Below are 12,998 nucleotides of genomic sequence, written 5' to 3'. Positions count from 1 at the left end.
TTCCGGTGGGGCTCCTCAGCGGGTAAAGTGCCTCCTCCGCAATTACGTCTTGATCCGAGGTGCCTTTGGGAAAGTGGGCCAGTTCCAGCCAGCCTGTTAGAGTACGCCATGTACATGTGTCCCTGGTGCTGGAACATGTCTGCTAATGTACATTGCAACGGGTATTCGGGAGGGGGGGGGGGGTTACGAAGCATGTTTCAGCCGGTAAGGACGGGCCGTAGACCTCGCACTCCTCTGACAAAACCGCCTGTGATGCCGCCGGAGCGGAGGTCGCCCTCTATCCCTGGCCAGTAGACCACCTGCCTGGCCTGGCCTGGCCCGGTCCTGCCCTGCGGATCATGGAGTCGACGCCCTGGTGGCCCGCGTGCAGGTTAGCAGCTGCTGCTGCTGCTCGTTGGCGGAGAGCTTCGGGAATGACGAGGCGGATGCATCCCTCCCTGGTCGAACGTGCGTGTCACGATGTCAGTCGCGACGGCCACCCTGCCTCTCCCTCCCTAACCCCATAGAAGGGGCGAAGGCAAGCCACTTCTTGTGATCTATTAGGGTGCCAGTCGCCAACGATGACCACCTTCGCTAGTAGCATCTGGTAGAAGACTGTGTCTGCGGCAGCGACCTCTCTGACGCACACTTCGTCCACCAACAAATGTCAGAATTCATCGTCTTTTCTGTATTTCTAAAACATTTGTCTCTACAGGTGTTGAGGGATTTTCTCAGAATGTTTCGCTCAGTTTTGATATGAACAAAAATGTCAAAATGAATCTTCTTTTCTTTTTTAAAACCTTTTCTCTACACGTGCTTAAGGATTTTCTCAATGTTTCGCTCAGTGTTAATATGAACAAAATTGTCAAAATTCATCGTCTTTTCTATATCTATACGTACTTGGGGATTTTCTCAGAATGTTTCGTTCAGTGTTAATGTGAACACAATTGTCAAAATTCATCGTATTTTCTATAAAGAAAATCACGTGTTCAAGAGTTTTCTCAGAATGTTTCGTTCAGTGTTAATATAACCACAATTGTCAAAATCAATCGTCTTATTTATGTTTAAAAAATTCTACACGTGTTTAAGGATTTTCTCAATGTTTCGCTCAGTGTTAATATAAACACAGTTGCCTAGTGTGAGCATGGAAATCGACGGCAGCTTTGCCTGGTGTGAAGGCGGAAATTGACGGTATTTTCCCTAGTGTGAAGACTGAAATCGACGGTAGTTTAAGGATTTTCTCAGAATGTTTCGCTCAGTGTTGATATATATTAAAAAACCCACGTATTTAGTAGTTTTCTCAGAATTTTTCGTTCAGTGTTAATCTGAACACAAATATCAAAATTCATCGTCTTTTCTATATTAAAAAAGCTCTACATGTGTTTAAGGATTTTCTCAATGTTTCGTTCAGTGTTAATGTAAACACAATTGTCAAAATTCATCGTCTTTTCTGTATTTCTAAAATACATGTCTCTGCATGTGTTGAGGGATTTTCTCAAATTGTTTCGCTCAGTTTTAATACGAACAAAAATGTCAAAATTATTCGTCTATTCTTTATTTTCAAAACTTTTTCTTTACACGTGCTGAAGGATTTTCTCAGAATGTTTCGCTCAGTGTTTATATGAACTCAAATATCAAAATTCATCGCCTTTTCTATATCAAAAAATCTCTGCATGTGTTTAAGGATTTTCTCAGAATGTTTCGTTCAGTATTAATATGAACACAATTGTCCAAATTCATCGTCTTTTCTGTATTTCTAAAATATATGTCTCTGCATGTGTTGAGGGATTTTCTCAATGTTTCGCTCAGTTTAAATATGAAAAAAAATGAATCGTCTTTATTTTTAAAACTCCTCTACACGTGCTTAAGGATTTTCTCAGAATGTTTCGCTCAGTGTTAATATGAACACAATTGTCAAAATTCATCGTATATTTCATATTTTTCTATGCGTGTTTAAGGATTTTCTCAATATTTCGTGCAATATTAATGTGAACACTTGTCAAAATTCATCGTATTTTCTATATTTAAGAAAATCTCTCCACGTGTTTAAGAGTTTTCTCAGAATGTTTCGTTCAGTGGTAATATAACCACAATTGTCAAAATTCATCGTCTTGTCTATATTAAAAAAGATTCTCTACACATGTTTAAGGATTTTCTCAGAATGTTTCGCTCATTGTTGATATGTTAATTTAAAAGATCTCTCCACGTGTTTAAGAGAACACAATTGTCAAAATTCATCGTCCTGTCTGTAAAAAAAAAAAAAAAAAAAAACACGTTTTTAAGGATCTTCTCAGAATGTTTCGCTCAGTGGTTATATAAACACAATTGTCAAAGATAATCGTCTTTTATATATTTTCAAAACGTCTTTCTCTACACGTGTTTAATAGTTTTCTAAAAATGTTTCGTTCAGTGTTAATATGAACTCAACTATCAAAATTCACCATCTTTTCCATATTGAAAAAAAATTCTGCATGTATTTAAGGATTTTCTCGGAATGTTTCGCTCATGGTCAATAATAAAAAAAAAAAATCTCTCCATGTGTTTAAGAGAACACAATTGTCAAAATTCATCGTCCTGTCTGTAAAAAAAAGAAAAGAAAAAATTCTCTACGCGTTTTTAGGAATTTTCTCAGAATGTTTCGCTCAGTGTTTATATAAACACAATTGTCAAAAATAATCGTCTTTTCTATATTTTCAAAACGTTTTTCTCTACACGTGTTTAATAGTTTTCTAAAAATGTTTCGTTCAGTATTAATATGAACTCAAATATCAAAATTCACCGTCTTTTCCATATCGAAAAAAATCTCTTCATGTGTTTAAGGATTTTCTCGTTCAGTGTTGATATGAACACAATTGTCAAAATTCATCGTCTTCTGTCTCTACATGTGTTGAGGGAATTTCTCAATGTTTCGCTCAGTTTTGATATGAACAAAAAATGACAAAATTAATCGTATTTTCTTTATTTTTAAAACTTTTTCTCTACACTTGTTTGAATATTTCCCCAGAATGTTTCGTTCAGTTTTAATGTGAACAGAATTGTCAAAATTCATCGTATTTTCTATATTTAAAAAATCTCCCCACGTGTTAGTATGACCACAATTGCCAAAATTCATCGTTAAAAAAAAAAAAAAAAAAAAAAATCCACGTGTCTAAAGATTTTCTCAGAATGTTTCGCTCAGTTGCCTAGTGTGAGCATGAAAATCACCTGGTGTGAAGGAGGAAATCGACAGTATTTTTGCCTAGTGTGAGGATGGAAATCGACGGTAGTTTTGCCTAGTGTGAAGATGAAAATCGACGGTAGTTTTGCCTTGTGTGAAGATGGAAATCGACGGTGTTTTTGCCTTGTGTGAAGATGGAAATCGACGGTGTTTTTGCCTAGTGTGAAGATGAAAATCGACGGCAGTTTTGCCTGGTGTGAAGATGAAAATCGACGGTATTTTTCCCTAGTGTAAAGATGGAAATCGACGGCAGTTTTGCCTGGTGTGAAGATGAAAACCGACGGTATTTTTTCCTAGTGTGAAGATGGAAATCGACGGTAGTTTTGCCTAGTGTGAAGATGGAAATCGACGGTAGTTTTGCCTAGTGTGAAGATGGAAATCGACGGTAGTTTTGCCTAGTGTGAAGATGGAAATCGACGGTAGTTTTGCCTAGTGTGAAGATGGAAATCGACGGTATTTTTGCCTAGTGTGAAGATGGAAATCGACGGTATTTTTGCCTGGTGTGAGCATGGAAATCGACGGCAGTTTTGCCTAGTGTGAAGGAAGAAATCGACGGCAATTTGGCTAGAGTGAAGATGAAAATCGACGGTAGTTTTGCCTGGTGTGAAGGAAGAAATCGACGGTGGTTTTGCCTAGTGTGTAGATGAAAATCGACGGCATTTTTGCCAAGTATGAAGACGGAAACAGACGGTAGTTTTGCCTAGTGTGAAGATTGAAATCGACGATATTTTTGCCTTGTGTGAAGGAGGAAGACGTCGTGAAAGGGAAATCAAGATGTCTTCATATTAAAACTGAGCGAAACATTCTGAGAAAATCATAGAGAGAAACGTTTTGAAAATATAGAAATAATTTTGATAATTGAACGAAACATTCTAAGAAAACTCTTAAACACGTGGAGAAAAATGTTTTAACAATATACAAAAAAAAACAACGATAAATTTTGACAATTGCATACTAACACTGAGCGAAACATTCTGACCAATTCCTTTAGAACGTGTAAACTTTTTTTTTTAAATATAGAAAAGACGATGAATTTTGACAATTGTGTTCATATTGACGATTCAATTTTTGTTCATAATAAAACTGAGCAAAACATTCTGAGAAAATCTCTCAACTCATGTAGAGACAAATGTTTTAGAAACAGAAAATACGATGAATTTTTACATATATGAACACTGAACGAAACATTCTGAAACTAACATGTAGAGATGTTTATATAAAGAAAAGACGATGAATTTTGATATTTGAGTTCATATTGACACTGAACGAAACATTCTGAGAAAACTATTAAACGCGTAGAAAAAAATGTTTTAGAAATATAGAAAAGACGATTATTTTTGACATTCATGCTTATATCAACAGTGAGCGAAACATTCTGAGAAAATCCTCAAACACATAATTTTTTTATATGGACAAGACGATGAATTTTGACAATTGTGTTTATATTAACACAGAACGAAGCAGTCTGTGAAAACTATATTTTTTTATAGTAAATACGATAAATTTTGACAATTGTGTTCACATTAACACTGAACGAAACATTCTGAGAAAATCCTTTAACACGCACAGAAAAAATATAGACAATACGATGAATTTTGAAACGTGTTCATATTGACACTGAGCGAAACATTCTGAGAAAAATATTAAACACGTGGAGAAAAATGTTTTAGAAATATAGAAAAGACGATTATTTTTGACATGTTTACATCAACTCTGAGCAAAACATTCTGAGAAAATCTTTAGACACGTGTAGAGAATTTTTTCTAATATAGACACGATGATGAATTTTGACAATTATGGTCATACTAACACTGAACGAAACATTCTGAGAAAAATCTTAAACACGTGGAGATTTTTTTAAATATAGAAAATACGATGAATTTTGACAATTGTGTTCACATCAACACTGAACGAAACATTCTGGGAAAATCCTTAAGCACGTATAGAAAAAATAAAAATGTAGAAAAGACGATGAATTTTGACAATTGTGTTCATATCAACACTGAGCGAAACATTCTGAGAAAATCCTTAAGCACGTGTGGAGAAAAAGTTCTAAAAACAAAGACTATTCATTTTGACATTTTGGTTCACATTAAAACTAAGCGAAACATTGAGAAAATCCCTCAACACGTGTAGAGACAAATGTTTTAGAAATACAGAAAAGACGATGAATTTTGACAATTGTGTTCATATCAACACTGAACGAAACATTCTGAGAAAATCCTTAAACATATGTAGTTTTTTTTTTTAATATAGAAAAGACGATGAATTTTGACAATTATGGTCATTCTAACACTGAACGAAACATTCTGAGAAAAATCTTAAACACGTGGAGATTTTTTTAAATATAGAAAATACGATGAATTCTGACAATTGTGTTCACATCAACACTGAACGAAACATTCTGGGAAAATCCTTAAGCACGTATAGAAAAAATAAAAATGTAGAAAAGACGATGAATTTTGACAATTGTGTTCATATCAACACTGAGCGAAACATTCTGAGAAAATCCTTAAGCACGTGTGGAGAAAAAGTTCTAAAAACAAAGACTATTCATTTTGACATTTTGGTTCACATTAAAACTAAGCGAAACATTGAGAAAATCCCTCAACACGTGTAGAGACAAATGTTTTAGAAATACAGAAAAGACGATGAATTTTGACAATTGTGTTCATATCAACACTGAACGAAACATTCTGAGAAAATCCTTAAACATATGTAGTTTTTTTTTTTAATATAGAAAAGACGATGAATTTTGACAATTATGGTCATACTAACACTGAACGAAACATTCTGAGAAAAATCTTAAACACGTGGAGATTTTTTTAAATATAGAAAATACGATGAATTTTGACAATTGTGTTCACATCAACACTGAACGAAACATTCTGGGAAAATCCTTAAGCACGTATAGAAAAAATAAAAATGTAGAAAAGACGATGAATTTTGACAATTGTGTTCATATCAACACTGAGCGAAACATTCTGAGAAAATCCTTAAGCACGTGTGGAGAAAAAGTTCTAAAAATAAAAAGACTATTCATTTTGACATTTTGGTTCACATTAAAACTAAGCGAAACATTGAGAAAATCCCTCAACACCTGTAGAGACAAATGTTTAAGAAATACAGAAAAGACGATGAATTTTGACAACTGTGTTCATATCAACACTGAACGAAACATTCTGAGAAAATCCTTAAACATATGTAGTTTTTTAATATAGAAAAGACGATGAATTTTGACAATTATGGTCATACTAACACTGAACGAAACATTCTGAGAAAAATCTTAAACACGTGGAGATTTTTTTAAATATAGAAAATACGATGAATTTTGACAATTGTGTTCACATCAACACTGAACGAAACATTCTGAGAAAATCCTTAAGCACGTGTGGAGAAAAAGTTCTAAAAATAAAAAGACTATTCATTTTGACATTTTGGTTCACATTAAAACTAAGCGAAACATTGAGAAAATTCCTCAACACCTGTAGAGACAAATGTTTTAGAAATACAGAAAAGACGATGAATTTTGACAATTGTGTTCATATCAACACTGAACGAAACATTCTGAGAAAATCCTTAAACATATGTAGTTTTTTTTAATATAGAAAAGACGATGAATTTTGACAATTATAGTCATACAAACACTGAACGAAACATTCTGAGAAAAATCTTAAACACGTGGAGATTTTTTTAAATATAGAAAATACGATGAATTCTGACAATTGTGTTCATATCAACACTGAGCGAAACATTCTGAGAAAATCCTTAAGCACGTGTGGAGAAAAAGTTCTAAAAATAAAAAGACTATTCATTTTGACATTTTGGTTCACATTAAAACTAAGCGAAACATTGAGAAAATCCCTCAACACCTGTAGAGACAAATGTTTTAGAAATGCAGAAAAGACGATGGATTTTGACAATTGTGTTCATATCAACACTGAACGAAACATTCTGAGAAAATCCTTAAACATATGTAGTTTTTTTTAATATAGAAAAGACGATGAATTTTGACAATTATAGTCATACAAACACTGACAAATGTGTTTATATTAACACTGAGCGAAACATTCTGAGAAAGTCCTTAAACACGCGTAAAGATTTTTTTAACATAGACAAGACGATGAATTTTGACAATTGTGTTCATATTAACACTGAACGAAACATTCTGAGAAAACTCTTAAACACGTGGAGAGATTTTTCTTAAATATAGAAAATACGATGAATTTTGACAATTGTGTTCACATTAATATTGAACGAAACATTCTGAAAAATCCTTAAACACGCATACAAAAAAATATGGAAAATACGATGAATTCTGGCAATTGTGTTCATATTAACACTGAACGAAACATTCTGAGAATGTCCTTAAACACGCATAGAAAAAATAGAGAAAATACGATGAATTTTGACAATTGTGTTCATATCAACACAGAACGAAATAATCTGAGAAAACTTTTAAGCATGTGTAGAGAAAAATGTTTTAGGAATGAAAGTCTCACCGAGACACCCCATTTCTTGAAGAATTCGGGCAATCCTTCACTGGCCAGATTCGTTCCGCCGTCCGTCGACATTTCTGGTGGGGGCTCCTCAGCGGGTAAAGTGCCTCCTCCGCAATTACGTCTTGATCCGAGGAGCCTTTGGGAAAGTGGGCCAGCTCCAGCCAGCCTGTCAGCGTACGCCATGTACATGTGTCCCTGGTGCTGGGACATGTCTGCTAATGTACATTGCAACGGGTATTCGGGAGGGGGGGGGGGGGTTACGAAGCATGTTTCAGCCGGTAAGGACGGGCCGTAGACCTCGCACTCCTCTGACAAAACCGCCTGTGATGCCGCCGGAGCGGAGGTCGCCCTCTATCCCTGGCCAGTAGACCACCTGCCTGGCCTGGCCTGGCCCGGTCCTGCCCTGCGGATCATGGAGTCGACGCCCTGGTGGCCCGCGTGCAGGTTAGCTGCTGCTGCTGCTGCTGCTCGTTGGCGGAGAGCTTCGGGAATGACGAGGCGGATGCATCCCTCCCTGGTCGAACGTGCGTGTCACGATGTCAGTCGCGACGGCCACCCTGCCTCTCCCTCCCTAACCCCATAGAAGGGGCGAAGGCAAGCCACTTCTTGTGATCTATTAGGGTGCCAGTCGCCAACGATGACCACCTTGGCTAGTAGCATCTGGTAGACGACTGGGTCTGCGGCAGCGAGCCTCTCTGACGCACACTTCGTCCACCAACAAATGTCAGAATTCATCGTCTTTTCTGTATTTCTAAAACATTTGTCTCTACAGGTGTTGAGGGATTTTCTCAGAATGTTTCGCTCAGTTTTGATATGAACAAAAATGTCAAAATGAATCTTCTTTTCTTTTTTAAAACCTTTTCTCTACACGTGCTTAAGGATTTTCTCAATGTTTCGCTCAGTGTTAATCTGAACACAATTGTCAAAATTCATCGTCTTTTCTATATCTATACGTATTTAGGGATTTTCTCAGAATGTTTCGTTCAGTGTTAATGTGAACACAATTGTCAAAATTCATCGTATTTTCTATAAAGAAAATCACGTGTTCAAGAGTTTTCTCAGAATGTTTCGTTCAGTGTTAATATAACCACAATTGTCAAAATCAATCGTCTTATTTATGTTTAAAAAATTCTACACGTGTTAAGGATTTTCTCAATGTTTCGCTCAGTGTTAATATAAACACAGTTGCCTAGTGTGAGCATGGAAATCGACGGCAGCTTTGCCTGGTGTGAAGGAGGAAATTGACGGTATTTTCCCTAGTGTGAAGACTGAAATCGACGGTAGTTTAAGGATTTTCTCAGAATGTTTCGCTCAGTGTTGATATATATTAAAAAAACCCACGTATTTAGTAGTTTTCTCAGAATTTTTCGTTCAGTGTTAATCTGAACACAAATATCAAAATTCATCGTCTTTTCTATATTAAAAAAGCTCTACATGTGTTTAAGGATTTTCTCAATGTTTCGTTCAGTGTTAATGTAAACACAATTGTCAAAATTCATCGTCTTTTCTGTATTTCTAAAATACATGTCTCTGCATGTGTTGAGGGATTTTCTCAAATTGTTTCGCTCAGTTTTAATACGAACAAAAATGTCAAAATTATTCGTCTATTCTTTATTTTCAAAACTTTTTCTTTACACGTGCTGAAGGATTTTCTCAGAATGTTTCGCTCAGTGTTTATATGAACTCAAATATCAAAATTCATCGCCTTTTCTATATCAAAAAATCTCTGCATGTGTTTAAGGATTTTCTCAGAATGTTTCGTTCAGTGTTAATATGAACACAATTGTCCAAATTCATCGTCTTTTCTGTATTTCTACAATATATGTCTCTGCATGTGTTGAGGGATTTTCTCAAAATGTTTCGCTCAGTTTTAATATGAAAAAATGTCAAAATGAATCGTCTTTATTTTTAAAACTCCTCTACATGTGCTTAAGGATTTTCTCAGAATATTTCGCTCAGTGTTAATATGAACACAATTGTCAAAATTCATCGTATATTTCATATTTTTCTATGCGTGTTTAAGGATTTTCTCAATATTTCGTGCAATATTAATGTGAACACAATTGTCAAAATTCATCGTATTTTCTATATTTAAGAAAATCTCTCCACGTGTTTAAGAGTTTTCTCAGAATGTTTCGTTCAGTGGTAATGTAACCACAATTGTCAAAATTCATCGTCTTGTCTATATCAAAAAAGATTCTCTACACGTTTAAGGATTTTCTCAGAATGTTTCGCTCATTGTTGATATGTTAATTTAAAAGATCTCTCCACGTGTTTAAGAGAACACAATTGTCAAAATTCATCGTCCTGTCTGAAAAAAAAAAAAAACGTTTTTAAGGATCTTCTCAGAATGTTTCGCTCAGTGGTTATATAAACACAATTGTCAAAGATAATCGTCTTTTATATATTTTCAAAACGTCTTTCTCTACACGTGTTTAATAGTTTTCTAAAAATGTTTCGTTCAGTGTTAATATGAACTCAACTATCAAAATTCACCATCTTTTCCATATTGAAAAAAAATTCTGCATGTATTTAAGGATTTTCTCGGAATGTTTCGCTCATGGTCAATAATAAAAAAAAAATCTCTCCATGTGTTTAAGAGAACACAATTGTCAGAATGCATCGTCCTGTCTGTAAAAAAAGAAAAGAAAAAATTCTCTACGCGTTTTTAGGAATTTTCTCAATGTTTCACTCAGTGTTTATATAAACACAATTGTAAAAAATAATCGTCTTTTCTATATTTTCAAAACGTTTTTCTCTACACGTGTTTAATAGTTTTCTAAAAATGTTTCGTTCAGTATTAATATGAACTCAAATATCAAAATTCACCGTCTTTTCCATATCGAAAAAAATCTCTTCATGTGTTTAAGGATTTTCTCGTTCAGTGTTGATATGAACACAATTGTCAAAATTCATCGTCTTCTGTCTCTACATGTGTTGAGGGAATTTCTCAATGTTTCGCTCAGTTTTGATATGAACAAAAAATGACAAAATTAATCGTATTTTCTTTATTTTTAAAACTTTTTCTCTACACTTGTTTGAATATTTCCCCAGAATGTTTCGTTCAGTTTTAATGTGAACAGAATTGTCAAAATTCATCGTATTTTCTATATTTAAAAAATCTCCCCACGTGTTAGTATGACCACAATTGCCAAAATTCATCTTGTTAAAAAAAAAAAAAAAAAAAAAAAAAAAAAAAAAAAACCACGTGTCTAAAGATTTTCTCAGAATGTTTCGCTCAGTTGCCTAGTGTGAGCATGAAAATCACCTGGTGTGAAGGAGGAAATCGACAGTATTTTTGCCTAGTGTGAGGATGGAAATCGACGGTAGTTTTGCCTAGTGTGAAGATGAAAATCGACGGTAGTTTTGCCTTGTGTGAAGATGGAAATCGACGGTGTTTTTGCCTTGTGTGAAGATGGAAATCGACGGTGTTTTTGCCTAGTGTGAAGATGAAAATCGACGGCAGTTTTGCCTGGTGTGAAGATGAAAATCGACGGTATTTTTCCCTAGTGTAAAGATGGAAATCGACGGCAGTTTTGCCTGGTGTGAAGATGAAAATCGACGATATTTTTTCCTAGTGTGAAGATGGAAATCGACGGTAGTTTTGCCTGGTGTGAAGATGAAAATCGACGATATTTTTTCCTAGTGTGAAGATGGAAATCGACGGTAGTTTTGCCTAGTGTGAAGATGGAAATCGACGGTAGTTTTGCCTAGTGTGAAGATGGAAATCGACGGTAGTTTTGCCTAGTGTGAAGATGGAAATCGACGGTATTTTTGCCTGGTGTGAGCATGGAAATCGACGGCAGTTTTGCCTAGTGTGAAGGAAGAAATCGACGGCAATTTGGCTAGAGTGAAGATGAAAATCGACGGTAGTTTTGCCTGGTGTGAAGGAAGAAATCGACGGTGGTTTTGCCTAGTGTGTAGATGAAAATCGACGGCATTTTTGCCAAGTATGAAGACGGAAACAGACGGTAGTTTTGCCTAGTGTGAAGATTGAAATCGACGATATTTTTGCCTTGTGTGAAGGAGGAAGACGTCGTGAAAGGGAAATCAAGATGTCTTCATATTAAAACTGAGCGAAACATTCTGAGAAAATCATAGAGAGAAACGTTTTGAAAATATAGAAATAATTTTGATAATTGTGTTCATATTAACACTGAACGAAACATTCTAAGAAAACTCTTAAACACGTGGAGAAAAATGTTTTAACAATATACAAAAAAAAAAAACGATAAATTTTGACAATTGCATTCTAACACTGAGCGAAACATTCTGACCAATTCCTTTAGAACGTGTAAACTTTTTTTTTTAAATATAGAAAAGACGATGAATTTTGACAATTGTGTTCATATTGACGATTCAATTTTTGTTCATAATAAAACTGAGCAAAACATTCTGAGAAAATCTCTCAACTCATGTAGAGACAAATGTTTTAGAAACAGAAAATACGATGAATTTTTACATATATGAACACTGAACGAAACATTCTGAAACTAACATGTAGAGATGTTTATATAAAGAAAAGACGATGAATTTTGATATTTGAGTTCATATTGACACTGAACGAAACATTCTGAGAAAACTATTAAACGCGTAGAAAAAAATGTTTTAGAAATATAGAAAAGACGATTATTTTTGACATTCATGCTTATATCAACAGTGAGCGAAACATTCTGAGAAAATCCTTAAGCACGTATAGAAAAAATAAAAATGTAGAAATGACGATGAATTTTGACAACTGTGTTCATATCAACACTGAGCGAAACATTCTGAGAAAATCCTTAAGCACGTGTGGAGAAAAAGTTCTAAAAATAAAAAGACTATTCATTTTGACATTTTGGTTCACATTAAAACTAAGCGAAACATTGAGAAAATCCCTCAACACGTGTAGAGACAAATGTTTTAGAAATACAGAAAAGACGATGAATTTTGACAATTGTGTTCATATCAACACTGAACGAAACATTCTGAGAAATTCCTTAAACATATGTAGTTTTTTTTAATATAGAAAAGACGATGAATTTTGACAATTATGGTCATACTAACACTGAACGAAACATTCTGAGAAAAAATCTTAAACACGTGGAGATTTTTTTAAATATAGAAAATACGATGAATTTTGACAATTGTGTTCACATCAACACTGAACGAAACATTCTGGGAAAATCCTTAAGCACGTATAGAAAAAATAAAAATGTAGAAATGACGATGAATTTTGACAATTGTGTTCATATCAACACTGAGCGAAACATTCTGAGAAAATCCTTAAGCACGTGTGGAGAAAAAGTTCTAGTAATAAA

This window comes from Oratosquilla oratoria, chromosome 12 (assembly GCF_046742065.1).
Source record: "Oratosquilla oratoria isolate Oo_2021 chromosome 12, ASM4674206v1, whole genome shotgun sequence".
NCBI lineage: Eukaryota > Metazoa > Arthropoda > Malacostraca > Stomatopoda > Squillidae > Oratosquilla > Oratosquilla oratoria.
Note: the sequence above shows the minus strand (reverse complement) of the source record.